The sequence below is a fragment of the Stomoxys calcitrans genome, chromosome 4, assembly GCF_963082655.1.
Source record: "Stomoxys calcitrans chromosome 4, idStoCalc2.1, whole genome shotgun sequence".
NCBI classification, from domain to species: Eukaryota; Metazoa; Arthropoda; class Insecta; order Diptera; family Muscidae; genus Stomoxys; species Stomoxys calcitrans.
Window position 1 is genome coordinate 36,014,956 of NC_081555.1, and position 22,500 is coordinate 36,037,455.

A 22,500-nucleotide genomic window follows, 5' to 3' on the forward strand; every position below is an offset into this window, starting at 1 on the left:
GAGTTTACAGATAGATTTTTATTCATTTTAATTTCCAAAGTAGGTTTAGTCATGTGCGTCCGTCTGTCCGACTGTCGATATCTTACTTACTTTCCAAGGAATAAAGCTAGGCGCTTGAAATTTTACACGAATACTTCCTATAAGTGTTGGTCGGTATGGATTGTAAAGGGGCTATATCGGTCCATGTTTTGATAAAGCTGCCATATGAACTGAGGCCACCGTAGCGCAGAGGTTAGCATATCCGCCTATGACGCTGAACGCCCAGATTCGAATCCTGGCGAGACCATCAGAAAAAATTGTCAGCGGTGGTTTTCCCCTCCCAATGCTGGCAACATTTGGGAGGTACTATGCCATGTAAAACTTCTCTCTAAAGAGGTGCCGCACTGCTGCACGCCGTTCGGACTCGGCTATAAAAAGGAGGCCCCTTATCATTGAACTGGAATCGGACTGCACTCATTGATATGAGAGAAGTTTGCCCCTGATATAGCTCCCACACCAACCGATCTCCCGGAATAATCTTTTAAGCCCTTATAAGGGGCAATTTTTATTCAATTTGAAATTTTTCGCAATGACTTCTACTGCCGCTAAATCGGTTCATCATCTATTGGGTTGCCCAAAAAGTAATTGCGGGGTTTTTAAAAGAAAGTAAATGCATTTTTAATAAAACTTAGAATGAAATTTAATCAAATATACTTTTTTTACACTTTTTTTCTAAAGCTAGCTAAAAGTAACAGCTGATAACTGACAGAAGAAAGAATGCAATTACAGAGTCACAAGCTGTGAAAAAATTTGTCAACGCCGACTATATGAAAAATCCGCAATTACCATTAGCATAGCAATTCCTATGCCTCTTCCTTTGTTTGCATATGAAGAAAAAAAATGGTGGAGGGTATATAAGATTTGGCTCGGCCGAACTTAGCACTCTTTTACTTATTTTTATTTCATTATCGAGCGCAACATATGAAAACAACAACCTTTCCAATGTAATTGCAGCAATTGTTAACAAAAGAATAAAATACTACAAAAGTGCAAATGATTTATGAAATGGCGAAAACGAAACCCATAGTCGTTTTGTTCAATTTATTTTTATTGTCTACCCGTATATTTGTTAATTGATGGCCATTATTTTTAATTGTTGGCTTAAAAAAAATCATTAAAATTACATTTTTGTTTTGCTGTATTTTCAGAAAGCAACTTTGATTGGCAACACATCTGTAGTATAAAAGGTTTGTTGTAGTATTTAATAGTCAACGTATATTTAGGATAAGTTTAAGATTCTCGGCCGGCAAGGGAAAACTATGAGCACCACACAGACTGAAACTTTGAGCTCTGACTTGTATGGTATCCATCGGTATCACGGAAAGCTTAGCTGAAAGCTACCGGGCGCCTCCACTGGTTGCGGATGGTGGAAAGCTCCGTTTTTATGCGAAATAGCTGCAAATGAGGCCGCGGGCAGTCAGCGATTTTCGAGAGGAGAGTCTCAGTGAGGAGTCAGGTGGCACTGGCTCTTAATTAAATACTGAGTGCCAATGATACTCGGGATGACAAGGCGAGTTAATGGCGCCTTCAAATAACCAATGGCCAACATCACCGTCAGTTCCCAAATCTGTTCCTTCGCAAGCACGGACCTACCTACGCCGGAGCCTGTGTCACCCCCCCTTCAGAACCAACCTGTTCCCTCAACAAATCCAACCCAGATCACAGAACAAACGGCTTCCAAGAAAGGAAAGCCTACGTCTCTGCAGACCAGGACAGGAAAAAAGCAAGTGCTCAATAGTTTCCTCCTCATCGAGGCAACACCAACAGAAGTCATTGTGCGGTATTCCCATGCGCGGCCTATGGCACAGTGTCCGGTTATGACCCCTCTCAAAGTTCTCATCGACCTCTTATTGAACGCCAGCAATTCCTTCGTTCTCCTCCGGTCGTTAACCGGCAATAGCGCCTTCGCAGTCCGCCAACCATCCACCGTGTGCCAACTCGCCACTGACGCCGCCCTGGCCATCCCCTCTATTGTTTTCAGTATCTCGACAAATGGCACGTAAGCATGAGTGGTCCACCCGGCGCAGACGAACCCCTCCTGGCGCACTCGTTCGCCCTCTCATACCCTGAAAACCCCTCAGAAAACCATGTCAGCGTCACATCGTGGGCCCAGAGCCTATCCAGGGATTCCAAACAGTCCGCCACGCATCTCGACCTCACTATCATTGACCCCACGCCCTTGAGCACCGCCATACTGTCCACATAAATTCTGAGTTTCGAGGGCGGTAAGCCCCTTGCCAGAATTTTTCTTGTGGCTACTGCAATGGCACTCACCTCTACCTGAAAGACCGTGCACTCGTCCGGTAGTCTCAAAGACATACTGATATTGAGTGCATCAGAGTAGACCCCCAATCCAATCCCTGACTCCATCTTGGAGCCATCTGTGTAGATTGAGGTCTCATCCTCCTCAAGTACACCATCCGCCCTCCATTCGTTCCTCTCAGGAAAACAAATTGCGAATGCCTTCACTCCAGTCGGCACTGATGCCAGGTAGTCGGAGATCCTCCTCAATCTCCCCTCCCTATCCACAACACCAAGAATCGAATTGTGGCCGTAACCGAGCTCTCTCAGCCTAAGCGCAACCCTGGTGGGGCAGTTCTCAGCGCCCCTGTGATCCCGACGCAGACCAGTCTCTGGACCTTCTCGAAATCCTTCGCACACGTCCTCTTCCCTACGGCTTCCCATCATACCAGTGCTCCATAGGCCAGTACTGGTCTCACGATAAATCATCGTGGGAGTCACCCCCCACTTCCTACCGAACAGCAGGAGCCGACGGGTTACCCGCTGAACTTTTTAAGACCGGAGGCGACACCCTGATAAGGCATATGCATCAGGTTATCTGCGCAATATGGCTAGAAGAACGCATACCCGAGGTTTGGAACCTCAGCATACTATGTCCCGTACACAAGAAATGAGACAAGATGGAATGTGCCAATTATAGAGGAAAAAGTCTCCTCCCCATCGCATACAAGATACTCTCGAGCGTACTGTGTGAAAGATTAAAACCTAAAGTCAATGAGATAATTGGGCCCTATCAATGCGGCTTTAGACCTCGCAAATCCACTCTAGGCCAGTTATTTCTTTGAGAACCTGTCTGATTTAGCGGATGTGAACATTCGCAAGTTGTTGGGCTTTTTAAAGCGATCTGAAAGCGATCAACTGTAGGAACTAGAAAGCATATTCCACCTAACGTAAACCTAACCTACCAATCTATTTAAGTTGGAACTGATTTAAGCTCAACGCATCATTTCTACCTTTCACCAAAGACAATTGTCTTCCAAAGGGATTTAACACCTAAAAGTTTATGATAAGCATTTTTTCATAATTAAGCAAATATCCTTGCATTTAACCACCCTGTTTATAGCCACGATTAACGCCATATTTTTTTTTAAATTAATTTAAAAATTGTTGCTTGGCTACATAAAATGAGTCTTAATTATTTGAGCAGCGAAGCAGTTGGACTAGATGTTCGTTGGCTTGACAAATTCGATGTCATTCATTATTTCGCTAAATTGCTTTTGTCGCTGTAGGACAGAGTGGATGTGCGTGCGAGCATAAGCATCTTCAGTATCATTACCATTTTAATGCTTAAAATGATAATCTGAGAACATTGCGCGTAATTACACCCAAACAAAGGAAAACTGTAGGGCTGTACGCTTCTTCAACAACATCAACAACTGAGTGAAAGCAAAGGGAAAATAGTTAAGCCAAAAGTTAGCAAGAATGAAATGTACAGAAAATTAGCAGCATTGAAAATGATATGACTTGCATTGCCAAGGCAAAGCAAGCGGCGAGAAGTTCCAAATTAATGAAGATGATTAAAATGAGTTTGTTGCTGCAATGGCGGCATACGCTGGGCTTGCCTGCTGCATACAACCTCCTCCTTGCTTTGTATGCATTACATGAAAGGAAACGGAACTGAAGAGAATGTTGCTAAAATAAATTATAAAATAATAATGAGATTTTCCTTGTTTTCTCCATTTACCATTTCATGTTCCTCTTTCTATGCTGAAAATTAATGTAATCTAGTTTGTTTTCATTTTATCAAGGAGATATACAAGAATTCGCCAGCACCCAGACGACAATGTAGTGCCTGCCAGTGAGTGTGTGTGGGCGGAAACAATTTAAATGTGCCCAGAGGGGATGTGAGAATATGCTTGGTGAACAAAAGGATTTCTTTTTTTGGAAAACAGCATGGCATTCTTGAATTTAAATGCATTTGAAAAAGCATTTCCTGCAAGAAGAGAAAAGTTTAAACGTTTTACTGAGCTTAATGTAAGATGTTTATAGTTCGATTTGGTTTAAAATAGTTGTAGCACATTGACCATTAGAAAATGTTATAGAAGAAACATTTTAACTTTACAAGCAACAGGTAAAAGGGCGTTAAGATAGGCCGGGCCCAATCTTTATAGACTCTACCAAGCATCGCAGGTGACAGGTTATTTGAAAGACTTATAAATTTATAAGAGCTATGGCCCTGAGACCCTAAATCGGGTGAACAGTCTATATGGCAGCTACAACCAAATCTGGACCGATCTGGGTTCAGACCAAGGATGTCGAAGGGACTGACACAACTCACTGTCCCAAATTTCATCGACATTGGATAATAAATGCTCCTTTAATGGCCCCAAAACCTAAAACCTAGAGATCGGTCTATATGGCAGCTATATCCCAATCTGAGCCGATCTGGGCCAAATTGACTAAGGATGTCGAAGAGACTAACACAACTCACTGTCCCAAAATTCACCAAAATCGGATAATAAATGTGGCTTTTATGGGCCTAAGACCCTAAATCGGAGGATGGGTCTATATGAGAGCTATATCCAAATATGGACCGATCTGTGCAAAATTGAGGAAGGACGGCGAAGGGTTTAATATATCACACTGTCCCAAAATTCAGCAAAATCGGATAATAAATGTGGCTTTTATGGGCCTAAGACTCTAAATCGGCTGATCGGTCTATATGGCAGCTATATCCAAATCTGATCCTATCAAGGCCACATTAACGAAGGATATCGAAGGGCTTACAACAGCTCAGTGTTCCAAATTTCAGCAAAATCGGATAATAAATGTGGCTTTTATAGGCCTAAGACAATAAATCGGCTGAACGGTCTATATAGCAGCTATATCCAAATCTGATCCTATCAAGGCCACATTAACGAAGAATGTCGAAGGGCCTAACACAACTCACTATCCCGAATTTCGGCAATATCGGACAATAAATGCGACCGTTACGGGCCCAAAACCTTAATTCGAGAAATTGGTCTACATGGCAGCCGATCGGGGCCAATTTGAACCCACTGTCCCAAATCTTGGTTAAATTGGAAAAAATTCGCATTTTATCAGGTTATAAACATGATGAAACCTATATCAGGTTATAAACCGATTTGAAGTATTCTTAGCACAGTTGTTGAAAGTCATAACAAAACACGTCATGCAATATTTCAGCCAAATCGGTCGAGAATTGCGCCCTCTAGAGGGTCAAGAAGTCAAGATCTCAGATCGGTATATATGGTAGCTATATCAGGTTAGGGACCGATTTGAACTTTTTTAGCACAGTTGTTGAAAGTCATAACAAAACACGTCATGCAAAATTTCAGCCAAATCGGATAATAATTGCATCCTCTAGTGACTCAAGAAGTCAAGACCCCAGCTAGGTTTATATGACAGCTATATCAGGTTATTAACCGATTTCAACCATATTCAGCACAGTTGTTGGAAGTCATAACAAAATACCTCGTGCCAAATTTCAACCAAATCGGATGAGAATTGTTCCCTCTAGAGGCTCAAGAAGTCAAGATCCCAGATCGGTTTATATGGCAGCTATATCAGATTATGGACCGATTTCAACCATACTCGGCACAGAGGCTCAAGAAGTCAGGACCCCAGATGGGTTTATATGGCAGCTATATCAGGTTATCTACCGATTTCAACCATACTCGGCACAGTTGTTGGAATTTATAATAAAACACCTCTTGCAAAATTTCAACCAAATCGGATGAAGATTGTGCCCTCTAGAGGCTCAAGAAGTCAGGACCCCTGATAGGTCTATATTTCAGCTATATCAAAACGTGGACCTATGTAGCCCATTTACAATCCCAACCGACCTACACTAATAAGAAGTATTTGTGCAAAATTTCAAGCGGCTAGCTTTACTCCTTCGAAAGTTGGCGTGCTTTCGACAGACAAACGGACGGATGGACGGACGGACAGACGGACGGACAGACGGATGGACAGACGGACGGACAGACGGATGGACATGGCTAGTTCGACTTAAAATGTCATGACGATCCAGAATTTATATACTTTATGGGGTCTTAGACGAATATTTCGAGGAGTTACAAACAGAATGACGTTTACCCCTATCCTAGGTGAATGGTATGAAAAGTATGTCTCTGGGCGTAACTCAACTCACTATCTCAAATTTCGAAGACATTGGACAATAAATGACCCTGTTATTGGGCCAAAACCATACATCTTGACAGATCGTGGCCAAATTGAAGATGAATGTTGATCGGCCTAATACAACTCACTGTCCCAAATTGCCGGAAAATCGGATAATAAATAAATCAACAAATCGGCCTATATGGCAGCTATATCCAAATCTTGACAGATCGTGGCCAAATTGAAGATGAATGTTGAACGGCCTTATACAACTCACTGTCATCAAGTTTCCGTAAAATCGGATAATAAATATGGCGTTTATGGGTCCTTAAACCTTAAATCGGCGGATTGGACTATATGGGGGCTATATCAATTCGAATTTAACCTTTTTATAGTCAAAAAAATAGACAGTGAAAAGTTTTACCTTAATATCTCTATTTTTAAAGGCTGTAGCGTGATTTCAACAGACAGATGGACAGACGGACGGACATGGCTAGATGGTCATAGATTTTTACGATGAATATATACACTTTATAGGGTCGGAAATGGATATTTCGATGTGTTCGGTGGTGAGTATTAAAAGACGTATAAGTGGAGAGTAGGGGTTGGTTTGATTTATTCGTTGTAAGGACACCTTGCATTCAATGGAAGAACGGACACATCACTGTATGGACATCGAATGGATTTCAAAGAATTCTACACTAGACGCCGATGTTTGTATACCCTCAATGCTTTTTTATTCAAAAACATATTCACTTTTTGCAATTGAAATTTTGTAAACATCTCTCTGGCATATATTTAATGTTCAACATCATTCCTTGTTCAGCCCTTCACTAAAATTATATGCTAATTTAATACGAAATTGCCGAATTCCTTGTGCGCTTCTCTTCTTTTGCTCTATTAACATATTTTAAAGAATATTAAGTTCTTAATAGACTCTATTCGTGTTATTTTTTTCCAAGTATTTTGCATCTTCCCCAAACATTGTTTCCGTTTCCGGTGCCCATCTTGCCACTAACCTATTTAGCATGCCACTTCTTGCTAAAATATGCAGTGTTTTATTTATTTTTGTCTATAGAAAAAAAAAAAAATGGAAGAAAACAAACAACAACGAAGAAAATGAAAGAAAAACTAAACATAATAAACCAAATAAAGTGAAACGTGGAAATCCTGTGGAAAATGACTTATTTTGTTCGTTATCCTTTTGGCTTGGCCCGCGCTTACCGTTTCATTTTTATTTATACATATTTTTTTTTCTTGATTACAAGCGTTGGTTTTATTTTATTCTGGCGCTTGAAGGACGGACTGAGTATGTTCATGGTTAAGTGATACACTAGTATTCCTGCACCAACATTGCCAAAGGCATCATCATCATCATCACCAACATCATCAGCAACAGCCCAACATCCTTTTACCCTTCCCTAAATTTGGTGAATGTATTACAAGGACAGCTAGGAAGCACACTCACACACATGCACACCCTATTTTCACTTTATAAGACTGCTAAATGTTCAAATCTCGTTTCGAAGCAAAAGTGAAGCATTTAAGAGACATTGTGTCCTAAACGAAGAATGCAAAGAATCAGTGAAAAACTAACAATGCTATGAAAGCTTCTTTTTTGTAATTTCCTTAACTGTGTTTTTAAATTAACAAAGTGTGCAGCGAAATGTTTATTTAGCACTGAAAATTTGTTTCTCTTTACCAAGAAATGGGTAGATATGATTTATAGTTTATAAAAGGCATATGAAAGCTTAGGGCTTTGTGAAAATAAATCGTAAGTGCTTAAGACTAAACCATGATCAGTGTCCTTGAGCTATGTTTAAATGGCAGACAACCCAGAGCTAGCACTCTTGGGTCGTCAGATTAGGTCTCATCCACTTGACTTTTATATGTAGAACTTATTTCGAAATCTAGACAGACTTTAATTTGGATACCTATTGAAAGGACAACAAATTTGGATTTCCACATCCTTAAAAGCCATCCATATCAGATAAAAGATTATATGGGAGTTATATCGAAATCTATGCCAATTTTGATGACACATACTGCGACGTCAAATAGAACATCCTGTATTGTAGAGATGTGACCAAAATTGTGGCTTTGACAGCCTTAAAAGGCCATATCGGATGAAAAATATATATGGGAGGTATATCTAAATCTGGACCGATTTTTATGTAATTTTGCACACATATGGGGACGATGAATAAAACACCCTATGCCAAATTTTGTAAAGATCGGACGGAAATTGTGGCTTCTATAGCCTTAAAAGTCCAAATCGGATGAAAGATATATATGGGAGCTATATCTAAATCTGAACCGATTTTTATGAAATTTTACACACATATGAAGACATCAAATGAATCGCATCATGCCGAATTTTGTAAAGATCGAACCAAAATTGTGGCTTCTACAGCCTTAAAAGGCCATATCGGATGAAAAATATATATGGGAACTATATTTAAATCTGAAACGATTTCGTTAAAAATCAATAGAGTTCGTCCTTGGGCCAAAAAAGAGACTCGTGCAAAATTCCATGACAATCAGACATTAAATGCGAACTGTAACTTGATCACAAGAATACATGGACAGACAGACGGACCGACGGACAGACGGACATCTAAATCGAATCAGGAAGTTATTCTAAGCCGATACTTATCGATGGGTTTAGCTCTTCTCCTTCTAAGCGTTGCAACCAAATGCTCAAAGTTATGTACCACACTGGTGGTGTAGGGTGTAAAGAGATCACGGCGCGCCAGACTCAATCTCATCCAGCCAGCCAGTCGATCGATTTATTATGTACCAATAGGTCCTACTGGGATTGGTTTTATGTATTTGAACTATCCAGCCTTACCAGAGGCTGTCCACTCTCCTCACGCATTTGTGTGGCCAATACAACAACATTATATATCAGCAAATCCTTCCATATTGAGGGCTTTAAATTCTTTGGGCTTGTTTTTGTACCCTGCACCATAGATGGGGCCATACTCATTTCGTCATTACGTTCGTAACTCCTCGAAATAATCATTTAAGACCCCATAAAGTATATATATTCTTGATCGTCATGACATTTTAAGTCGATCTAGACCTGTCCGTCCATCCGTCCGTCCATCCGTCCGTCCATCCGTCCATCCGTCCGTCCATCCGTCCATCCGTCCGTCCGTCCATCCGACCGTCCATCCGTCCGTCCATCCATCCGTCCGTTCATCACCTCGAAATATGTATCTGATCGCCATGACATTTGAAGTCGATCAAGCCATGTCCGTCCGTCCGTCGAAGTAGTAAAGCTAAGCGCTCGAAATTTTGCACAACTACTTCATACTAGTGTAGATCGTTTGGTATTGTAAATGGGCCAAGTCGGTCCATGTTTTGATACAGCTGCCATTTAAACCGATCTTGGCTCATGACTTCTTGAGCTTCTAGGGGGCGCAATTCTTATCCCATTTGGCTGAAATTTGGAATGAGGTGTTTTGTTATGACTTTCAACATCTGTGCTAAGAATAGTCCAAATCGGTCCATAACTTGATATAGCTGCCATATAAACCGATCTGGGGTCTAGACTTCTTGAGCCTCTATATATCCTTTGTTCGCGTAAAAAGAGATACCGCGCAAGAGCTCGACAAATGCTATCCATGGTGGAGTGTATATAAGATTCGGCCCGGCCGAACTTAGCACGCTTTTACTTGTTAGATATCAGGTGGAGGCGGACCGTCCCCCTTACCCCAAAAACGCCACCCATATCCCAAACTGGTCTGATGGGCACAATAAGGGTATCAAATGAAAGAAATTGTAGACCAGAAAACGAATATGGTATTAAAATTTGGGTCCAAATACACAGCGGGCCCCAACCAGCCCCAAAACTCCTCTAAACAGAGGACTCAATGTGGGACTCAAATGAAAAGTATTCGGCAGTAGATTACAAATATGGCATAAAACCTTAGGTCCTAGTAATGGGAGGTTGCCCACCCCGACCATGGCTATATGGGACTCAAATGAAAGTTATAAGGGAGTAGATTACGGTATTAGGGAGTAGGTTAGGTGGCGCTTTCCTCCTAAAGATGCGTAAAATGGATTATTTGACCCATTATGACAATATGGAACTCAAATGAAAGATATTTGAGAGTGGAAAACCATTTTGATATCCAGATGTGAGACCAAGTGTTTGGGGGCCGCCTCTCACCAAAAACATCCCCCACAGGGGACAAATTTACGACCATAACAATATGGGGCTCAAATGCAAGGTTTTTAGAAGTAAAGAACGAATCTGATATCAATGTTGGGGAAAAGTGTCTATGGGGCCACCCCACGCCCATAACACCACCCAAATAGGAAGTATTTGCTGACCATTGCAAAATGAGGCTCAAATAAGAGGTATTTTAGAATAGAACTCGAATCTGATATAATTTTTCAAAGCCAAGTCACAGTGAGTGGCCGCCTCATTCCCCAAAACACCCCCCAAATCGGTCATGTTTGCCGACTATGGAAAAATGGGGCTCAAATGTTGGGTATTTGGACCCATGAATCGGACATCAACATTCGGGACCAACTGTCTAGGGGACGTCCCACCACCGTAGCAACCCCCAAGTAGGACGTATTTGCTCACCAAGACAACTTAGGTCTTCAAGACAGTTATCTTGGTGAGCAAATACGTCCTACTTGGCGGTTGCTACGGTGGTGGGACGTTCCATAGTCGGCAAAAGGGAGCAGCGGAGCGGGCCCGGTTCGGCTAGTTTTCTATATGTAAGACCCTCATTTTTACTTGTATACACATGAGTTACGGCACCCTCATGCTGCATGATAGAAATCCTGTTTTCTAGGTTTTACCCATCGATTTATTTATACATTAACAGACCATAAAAGTAATTGACTGACAGGACCTTTCGTAACAAAAAAGTTTTGGCCAACAAAAATTTTTTTCCGCCGTAAATAAAATTTACAGCCTTCTGGTAAAAGGTACAAAAGTGAATAAAATTCCTTTCGAACATTGGCAATAAAATTTTATTTCCAGCTATTAATATAAATTTATGCACAAAAGACTTTTGAGCAAAAAAAGTGTAACACAAATAAAAAGTTCAACAAAACCTGCTTGAAAAGTAACAAAAGTCAAATGAAGACAATGGATCGCAAAATATCTATGAGCAACATTTACTAGTGGAGACAAATATCAGGGAATTTGACAAAGGGAAAATGATAAATTGAAGTGCGAAATGTTCTCCTCTCGAAGGATGGTCGAGAAGCCAATGCTGTTTTTGCTGGTAATTGTTGTTTTTATTTATTTTGCTTTGCTTTATTTGAATACATTAATTTTCTTGTCCACACTTTGTGTTCCCCTGTCTGTGTAGAAAGGAATAAAAGGTCATTTCAGTTTTGTACTTCCATTTGAAGTTATAAATTATGTTGTTGGTCATTACTGCTGAAGGTGATCTGGGTGGGATGTATGAAATGCTTTAGACCTTTGACCTTTTTTGACTAAGTGTGTAACCTGCCGTGATTGCCTCCACTCTACGGAAAATGTAAGATACATAAAATTACAAATATGTACATCATTAATTACGACATTGGTAATGGCGTTATGTTGTTGAATATCTTCAGCCACTCGCAGATAAATTGGCATTTCACCATGTAATGGCATACAAAAATAATGCAGAGATATTTTTGTAGCAATGTGGTAGAATTCAGAGAAAATTCATGCCTACTAAATATTCATGAAATTTTCTAAACAAAGTTCTTTAAACATACAATTTTGTGAAAATTTCTCTAAAAACTAGATGAGACCAAAATTTTGTTAACATTTTTTAAACTACAAAATTTTGTAAAAATATCTCTAAAGACAACATTTCCATAGAATTTTCGTTTAACACTAATTTTCTCTTAAGACAAAGTGTTGCGTTCTCTGTCACACTACCATATCCTGTCTTGTCTACGTACCCGCAAGATCATCCAAATCGGAGAAAAACCGCCTCCCCAAGATGGAAATCATGTACCCCCACATGTATAAAGACAATGCTGCACTGTGGGATAGAATCGAAACAAGTAAAAGCGTGCTAAGTTCGGCCGGGCCAAATCTTATATACCCTCCACCATGGAACGCATTTGTCGAGTTCTTTTCCCGGCATCTCTTCTTAGGCAAAAAAAGAATATAAGAAAAGAGTTGCTCTGCTATTAAAACGATATCAAGATATGGTCCGGTTCGGACCATAATTAAATTATATGTTGGAGACCTGTGTAAAATGTCAAATGTCAGAATTGCGCCCATTGGGATTCACGAAGTAAAATAGAGAGAACGATTTATATGGGATCTGTATCGGGCTATAGACCGATTCAGACCATAATAAACACGTTTGTTGATGGTCATGAGAGGATCCGTCGTACAAAATTTTAGGCATATCGGTAATAATAATTGCGACTTCTAGGGGTCAAGAAGTCAAGATCCCAGATCGGTTTATATGGCAGCTATATCAGGTTATGAACCGATTTGAACCTTATTTGACACAGTTGTTGAAAGTAAAAATAAAATACGTCATGCAAAATTTCAGCCAAATCGGATAGGAATTGCGCCCTCTAGAAGCTCAAGAAGTCAAATCCCCAGATCTGTTTGTATGACAGCTATATCAGGTTATGGACCGATTTCAACCATACTTGGCACAGTTGTTGGATATCATAACGAAATACTTGGTGCCAAAAATTCATTCCAATCGGATAAGAATTGCGCACTCTAGAGGCTCAAGAAGTCAAGACCTAAGATCGGTTTATATGGCAGCTATATCAGGTTATGGACCGATTTAAACCATACTTGGCACAGTTGTTGGGTATCATAACAAAACACATCGTGCGAAATTCCATTTCAATCGGATAAGAATTGCGCCCTCTAGAGGCTCAAGAAGTCAAGACCCAAGATCGGTTTATATGGCAGCTATATCAGGTTATGAATCGATTTGAACCATACTTGGCACAGTTGTTGGATATAATAACAAAACACGTCGTGCAAAATTTCATTCGAATCGGATAAGAATTGCGCACTCTAGAGGCTCAAGAAGTCAAGACCCAAGATCGGTTTATATGGCAGCTATATCAAAACATGGACCTATATGGCCCATTTACAATACCAACCGACCTACACTAATAAGAAGTATTTGTACAAAATTTCAAGCGGCTAGCTTTACTCCTTCGGAAGTTAGCGTGCTTTCGACAGACGGACGGACGGACGGACGGACGGACGGACGGACAGACGGACAGACGGACGGACATGGCTAGATCGACATAAAATGTCACGACGATCAAGAATATTTATACTTTATGGGGTCTCAGACGAATATTTGGAATAGTTACAAACAGAATGACGAAATTAGTATACCCCCCATCTTATGGTGGAGGGTATAAAAATAGTAAAAAATCTGACGTTTGGAAGCAGGAAAAGATATAGCCCTCAATGGGAAGAGCAGAGGAGCTAGCGATATCGTGTGCAAAGTCCGAAGGTCCTAGGTGGTCCAGTTGCTTTTGCTTGTTTGCCCATAGGCAGGTTAAGTTCGAAGATGGGCTATGTCGGACTATATCTTGTTATAGCCCCCACATAGACCGATTTGCCGATTTATGCCCATTAAACCCACATTTATTATCCTATGTCGCTGAAATTTGGAATAGTGAGTTGTGTTTGACCTTTCGACATCCTTCTTCAATACGGCCCTGATCGGTTCAGATTTGGATAAAACTGTTATATAGACCGAACTCTCGATTTAAGGTCTTGGTCCCATAAAAGGCGCATTTATTGCCCGATTTCGTTGAAATTTGAGACAGTTATGTTAAGCTTGTTTGATTTGACCTAGATCGGTCTAGATTTGGATGTAGCTGCCACATATACCGATCTCTCGATTTAAGGTCTTGGGCCCATGAAAATTGCATTTATTGTATTGTAACTGTCATATACAGAGATCTTCGAATTTAAGGTTTTAGGCCCATAAAAGCAGAATTTATAATCCGATATCGCTGCAATTAAATACAATTTGTACTAGTTTGTGTTAGACTCCTCGATTTCCCTGTTCAAAACGGCCCAAATCAGATCTGTCATATGTAGTGATCTCTAAGTTCTTGGGACCTTAAAGCACGTTTATTATTCTATTTCGCTGAAATTTGACATACTGGGCTGTGTTAGGCTCTTCACCATTCGTGTTCAATATGGCCCAGATCAGTCAATATTTAAATGTAGCTGACTTATAGACCCACCTCCCGATTTGAGATCTTGGACTTGGGCTATTGCTCGATTTCGCTGAAATTCGGTAAAGTGAGCCCTGTTAAACTCTTCGATATCCATGACCTATATGGTTCAGATTGGTCAATATTTGGATATAGCGCACCCCCTCCCATACCCCAATTTTGTACAACGCCAGATCTCGGAGATGAGCGCATCGATTTAAGCAAAATTTTGTATGCCACCTTATGGTTTCCCAAAAACACAAAATTGGTAAATGATTTAGGGGTCAAATTAACTGGGGGGACGCCCCATCCCAAACACACACCCGAACAGACATGTGTACCGATAGGGACAATATGGGTATCAAATGAAAGGTATTTAAAAGGAGAGTACGAATTTGGTATACAAATTCCACTCTTAATTTTCGGGGGGTCCCCCACCCCCAAAAATACCCCAAGAGGACACCTTCACCGCTTTGGGCAATATGGGTATCAAATGAAAGGTATTTAAGAGTAGAGTACGAACTTGACATTAAAATGTTACCCTAAGTGACGGGGGGCCATATTCGGCCCTGGACATATTTGTGGATTAAGGCTCAAATCTATTTCATGGCCAAGTGTTTCAAGGATGCCTCACCTCATAAATTCTTCCTAAACCACATGTGTGGCTCCAATGTGGTTTTTGGGAGTGGAGTAAGAATCTGATACCACTTTCGGGCAACGAGTTAGACTACTCCAATCCACCACCAAATCCAAGAGAATGATCCAAACTTTAATGGGCGGACCCTCCTCATATCCTATTTTCAAAAATCTCGGAGATGGGTGGGGCGATTAAAGCGAAATTTATTGTTGTTTATAATGACTTAAATACAAAAATTTGTATCCTCATTTAGGGTGGGATATTCAGGAGGCCGCCCCACCTCCAAAGCCACCAGCCATATGAAATATAAACCAATACTGGGCCTCAAATGAAAGGTATTTGAGACCAGAGCACGAATCTGATATACTTGGATCCGCCTCACCCCCATACCGGACATATTTACAGACCATAGCAATATAAGGCTCCAATGAAAGGCAGATCCGCCCCCGTTTCCCACAAACACCACCCAAAATCAAAAGTGGACCGATCGGGACGGTGTGGGTATCAAATGAAAGGTATTGGAAAATAGAATACGTATATGGTATCAAAATTTGAGTCTAAGTACCCATCGGGCCGATCCAAGCCCAAAATCCCCAGAAACAGACATATTGGATATTCATGTCAATATGGGCCTCAAATGAAAGGTATTTGGGAGTAGACTACGTAACTGGAAAATTACAAATTCAGATCGAAGTGTAGGGGGTCACCTCACACCTCAAAAATGCCCCAAATGAGCATATGACCTATCATGACTATATGAGAATCGGTTTGTTTGTTTGCTCCAAAAAAAAAATACCCAAATGGCCATATTATCCGACCATGGCTATATGGGACTCAAATGAAAGCAATTTGGGAGTAGATTAGGAAAATGACTATAAAATTTATGGCTCCTTAAATCATCTCAAATAGGTTGTTTGGTCCATCATGACAATTTGGGACTCAACTGAATGGCATTTGAGAGTAGAAAATGAATACAGTTTTGGGGCCAAGTGTTTGTGGGTAAACCCTAAGTCACCCCCTTATCTAAACTTATTTCCCTGAATGAAAGGTTTTTGGGAATAAAGAACGTAAAGAAAAATGTGAAGTGTCTGAGATACCATCCTTACGTCAAAAAGAACCTCCCCCAAATGGATATATAGACCAATCACGACAATGTAGTTAATAAATTAAACAGGATTTATGTACTGACTATGATTACATGGAGCTCATTTAAAAAGTTTTTGAGAGAATCGCACGAAGCTGACATTTACTTTAAGAGCCAAGTATCTTGGTGGACAGCTCACTCTCAAAATACACCCCAAACCAGACAAATTCAGCCACTACTATGTAGAAGTCCAAAGAAAAGTATAAGGGAGAGTAGCATCCACATTCGTGGCGGAATGTCCCCATCTTAAAAATCTACCAAAACAGGATTTATATGTAGACCATTGCATTATAGGGCTCAAATAAAAGGTATAAGCGAGTTAAAGAGGGCGCTGCAGAGCGAGCCCGGTTCGTTTTCTATAAAATGAAGCATTTTGAAAAAAAAAAACTATACACAGCAGGAACTGGGGGGAATAACTTATAGTCGTTCAATTAAAGAAGGGCAATTGATAAGAAAGTTGTATTTCATATGGTGTAAAAGAAAGCGCAGGTTCAGCTAGTTTTCTATGACAAAATTTAAATACAATTTTCTCTAAAGACAAAATTTCCATACAATTTTTTCTTAAGACAAAATTTCCATAAAATTTTTCCAAGAAATTATCTTTAAGACAACATTTTTTCAATGAAATATTTTCCCAACCTTAAATTTGATTTTTTCTGGACTTTAATTTTAGCCACCCCTGTACCTAATTGTAATATAATAGCAATCTCTGTGGGTTGATATAATTAAATTTCTAAAAAGAAATCTGTTTTTTCTATGCGCTTCAATTCTCATGTTCTCTTCAGAACGCCCTCAATATCCTGATGTGATTTCATCACTTATTAAATGATCTCATTTTTTTTCTTTGAAATGATTGCATTTTGCTTTCTATTGTTCGTTTGCCATTCACGTTCACGTATTGGCTGTGACTCACAATTTCCGTTCATATTTTAAAGATTCATAAAATTTTACGATTATGAGATAATCCTCGGAATATAGGAAAGCAGGCAGACTATTCAGATTGTTTGTCGTCGGCCTGCAAAATGTCTGTGAGCAACTCTTAAATTTTGATTGTGGGCTTTAGCTTGATTACAATGTTTTTTAAATGGTAAAAGGCGAAATGGCCCACGTAGTAAAAAAGAGTTTGAAACTATCAAAACAAAATTAAATGACCATGTGATGTTTTTAGTAAATATCATTAAAAAGAAAATGATAGAAAATTGTTGCCATTTTCATAATAAAGTTTCAGATTGTTATGTTTGATATTGAAAGGGAAAAAGTCGGGCGGTGCCGACTGTATAATACCATACACCTACCTTATAAGAACAATGAGGGACCTATATCCAATTCTGAACCAATTTTGATGGACCTCGGCGAGCAAATATGTTCAAACTGTAAAAACTTCGGTTGACAAATGACAACATTATGGCAAATTACCCAAAATCTGACGCACATATATATAGGAGCTATATCTAATTCTGAACCGATTCCGAGCAAACTTTTTAGATAATGTGGTAATCGTCGAGGAAAGCGTTGTGCAAAATGTTGGTAAGATTTGTCAAACAATGGGCTTGCAGTGGATCTTGGGGTGAAAATCTGGCGATATACATATATGACAGCTATATCTAAATCTGGGCCGATGTCTATGAAATTCACCAGAGTCATAAGAAAATCCTTCCTGCAAAATTTCAACAGAATCGGATAACAAATGATCACTTTTTCGCAATATTTCTCGAACATATATATGAGAGCTATATCTAAATCTGCACCGATTTCGAGCAAACTCCTCAGATACTGTGGCAGTCGTGGAGGAAAGCGTTTTGCCAAATTTTGTAAATTTTGGATCAATAAATGTGCTTGCTGTGATTTTAGAAGTAAAAATCGGGCGATATATATATGTGAGAGCTATATTTAAACCTGAACCGATTTCCATGAACTTCACCAGTACTATTAAGAGTCGAGAGAAAATCCCTCCTGCTAAATTTCGAGAGAATCGGTTAACAAATGACCATTTTATTGCATTATTACTGAAAATCGGACGAACATATATATGGGAGCTATATCTAAATCTAAACCGATTTCCATGAAATTCACCAGTAATGTCGAGAGTCGTAAGAAAATCCCTCCTGCTGATTTTCGACAAAATCGGTTAACAAAAGACCATTTTATTGCAATATTACTGCAAATCGGACAAACTTATATTTGGGGGCTATATCCAGATCTGAACCGATTTTTTCCAATTTCTATAGGCTTTGTCTCTAGGCCGAAGAACATGCCTGTACCAAATTTGAAGACGATCGGATGAAAACTGCGAACTGTACTTTGTACACAAATTAACATGGACAGACGGACGGACAGACGGACAGACGGACAGACGGAGATAGCTAAATCGAATCACAAAGTGATTCTGAGTTGATCGGTATACTTATAAATGGGCCCATCTCTCTTCCTTTTGGCTGTTACAAACAAATTCACTATGTTATAATACCCTGGACCACAGTAGTGGTGTAGGGTATAAAAATGAATTTTTGTTTGTTTGTGGGTTTCTAAAATTGTTTGTTTCGTATAGACTCTAAAACGGCTGAACCGATTGCCTCGAAATTTTCACAGAATGTGTAGTATGGTCTAGAAGGAAACATAGGCTATATATGTTTTTGATATCAGAAGGGGGGCGGACCCTCCCTTACCTCAAAAGTACTCAAAAATAAAAGTGGACCGATCGGGACAAAATGGGATTCGAGTGAAAAGTATTCAAGAGTAGAGTACGAATTTCATAATAAAGCTGGGTCCAGATACCTGGGGGCCGCCCAAGACCCTTTAAAATAGGTTTATTTGACTATCATGACAATAATATAATTTTTCGGTATCGGAAGGGGGACGGACCCTCCCCCTTGTGCCAAAAACACCACCCAAAATTAAAAGTGGACCGATAATGACAATATGGGTATTAAATGAAAGGTATTAGAGAGTAGAATACGAATATGGTATTAGAATTTGAGTTTCAGTACCCGTAGGGCCGCCCAAACTCCGAAGTTCCCCCATATTGGATGTTCATGTCAATATGGGCCTCAAATGAAAGGTATTCAAGAGTAGATTACGAATCTGGCATACAAAATCATATCGAAGTTTAGGGGGTCACCCTACCCGCCAAAAACGCCTTAAATGGGCATATGACCCATCATGACTATATAGGTCTCGGTTTTTTTTTGTTCCGTAGAATCTAAAACGGCTTAACCGATTTTTTTAAAATTTTCACCGATTGTGTAAGTTCGTTTGTAAGGAAACATAGGCTATATAATTTTCCTTAGATATCGGATGGGGGTCGCCCCTTCCCCTTACCCCAACAACGGCATTTAAAACCAAAAGGGGACCGATAGGCACAATATGGGTATCAAATGAAAGGTATTGGAGACTAGAAAACGAATATGGTATTAAAATTTGGGTCCAAGTACCCTGCGGGCCTTCCCAACCCTAAAACTCCTCTTAACAGATATATTCGACTATCATGTCAATATGGACCTCAAATGAAAGGTATTCGACAGTAGATTACGAATCTGACATACAAAATCAGATCGAAGTATAGGGGGTCACCCTACCCCCCAAAAACGCCTTAAATGGGCATATGACCCATCATGACTATATGGGTCTCGGTTTTTTTTGTTTGTTCCGGGCCTTCCCAACCCTAAAACTCCTCTAAACAGATATATTCGACTATCATGTCACAATATGGGCCTCAAATGAAAAGTATTCGTCTGTAGATTACAAATATGGCATACAAAATTAAAATAAGTACCCCCAAATGGACATGTCTAAATGGGCCTAAAATGAAAGGTATTCGGGGGTAGATTACGAATATGGCATTAACATTTGTGTTCAAATCTAGGTGGCGCTTTTCCTTTCAAAAATAAGTCAAATAGGTTTATTGGCCCATTATGATAATATGGGACTCAAATGAAAGGTATTTGAGAGTAGAAAACGAATTCTATATCCAATTTTGGAGCTAAGGGTACGCATTAAAGCACCCCCTAAACTCAACTTTAATTCTGATTGTGGCAATATGGAGCTCAAATCAACGATATTTGGGAGTAAAGACCCAATTTGATATCTATTTTCAGGGCAAAGTGCCGGTGGCTGCCCCAGCCTCAAAACACCCTCCAAACAGTTCATATTACCAACCATGGCAATATGGGGCTCACATTAAATGGATTTGGTAGTGCAGCACGAATTTGATATACATATTTGAGTCGAAATGTCTGAGTGCCATACCTTCCCTAAAAAGCACTTCTCATTACCCTGATTTTCGAAACCACCAGATCTTGGAGATTGGTAATGTGATTCATTCGAAATTTTTTTATACCCTCCATCATAGGATGGGGGGTATACTAATTTCGTCATTCTGTTTGTAACTCCTCGAAATATTCGTCTAAGACACCATAAAGTATATATATTAATGATCGTCATGACATTTTAAGTCGAACTAGCCATGTCCGTCCGCCTGTCCGTCCGTCGGTCTATCTGTCAAAAGCACGCTAACTTTCGAAGGAGTAAAGCTAGCCGCTTGAAATTTCGCACAAATATTTCTTATTAGTATAGGTCGGTTGGGATTGTAAATGGGCTATATCGGTCAATGTTTTGACATAGATGCCATATAAACCGATCTGGGATCTTGACTTCTTGAGCCGCTAGAGGGCACAGTTCTTATCCGATTTAGTTGAAATTTTGCAAGAGGTGTTTTATTATTATTTTCAACAACTATGCCGAGTATGGTTGAAGTCGGTCCATAACTTGATATAGCTGCCATATAAACCGATCTGGGGTCTTGACTTCTTGAGCCTCTACAGGGAGCAATTCATATCCGATTTGGCTGAAATATTGCAAGACGTATTTTGTTCGGACATCCAACAAATGTGCTAAGTTTGGTTTAAATCGGTCCATAACCTGATATAGCTGCCATATAAACCGATCTGGGGTCTTGACTTCTTGAGCCACTAGAGGACGCAATTATTATCCGATTTGGCTAAAATTTTGCATGAGGTGTTTTATTATAACTTCCAACAACTGTGCTAAAAATAGTTCCAATCGGTCTATAACCTGATATAGCTGTCATATAAACCGATCTTGGGTCTTGACCTCTTGAGCCACTAGAGGACGCAATTATTATCCGATTTGGCTGAAATTTTGCACGAGGTGTTTTGTTATGACTTCTAACAACTGTGCAGAGTATGGTTCAAATCGGTCCATAACCTGATATAGCTGCCATATAAACCGATCTGGGGTCTTGACTTCTTGAGCCACTAGAGAACGCAATTATTATCCGATGTGGCTGAAATTTTGCATGAGGTGTTTTATTATGACTTTCAACAACTGTGCTAAGAATAATTCAAATCCGTCCGTAACCTGATATAGCTGCCATATAAACCGATCTTGGGTCTTGACTTCTTGAGCCACTAGAGGGCGCAATTATTATCCGATTTAGCTGAAATTTTGTACAACGGCTTCTCTTAAGACATTTAACATACGTGTCGAAAATGGCATGAATCGGTTTATAGTCTAATGCAGCTCCCCTCAAACCGATTTCCCTATTTTACTTCTTCAGCCCCTAAAGTGCGCAGTTCTTACTGGATTTGTCTGAAATTTTACGCAATGACTTCTACTATGGTCCCCAATATTCAGTTCAATTATGGTCCTAAATGAACCATAACTTGATATTGTTCCAATAACATAGCAATTATTGTCGTTTATCCTTTGTTTGCCTAAAAAGAGATACCGTGGCAAGAGCTCGAAAAATGCTATCCATGGTGGAGGGTATATAAGATTCGGCCCGGACGAACTTAACACGCTATTACTTGTTCCACCTAAATTTCAATCGCTTTTGCTGAGATTTCTCTCAATCCCTTGTTGTATAACCCTTTACGTGTTCATAGTTCATTTACACCATTTTCACTTAATTTTATTTAGTGGTTAAGCCTTGCAGCACTTAATAACAGCAAATGTTCATTAAACTAAACCACCTTTGAAATATGAACATTTTAATGGCTTCATAAGTGGAATGCACTTTGAAATTGAACATCTAGCCGTCCAGTGTGCTGATATTGCACAAAATTAATGAGATGGGAACTGGATGCAGTGG

General features: G+C 39.8%; 1 protein-coding gene across 7 annotated transcripts in view; it reads left to right on the plus strand.

Annotated features, from left to right (window-relative positions):
• Positions 1–22,500, plus strand: part of LOC106084839 (uncharacterized) — a 299,433-nt gene that overhangs the window by 114,298 nt on the left and 162,635 nt on the right. For 6 of the 7 annotated variants that reach the window (XM_059366722.1, XM_059366725.1, XM_059366724.1 and 3 more), the window contains exon 1: positions 1,184–1,226. The exons of the other annotated variant lie outside the window; for it this stretch is intronic. The gene's annotated coding sequence lies outside the window, so the exon portion shown is untranslated. Of the gene's footprint in view, positions 1–1,183; positions 1,227–22,500 lie in introns of those variants that run through there. 7 annotated transcript variants of the gene reach the window in all.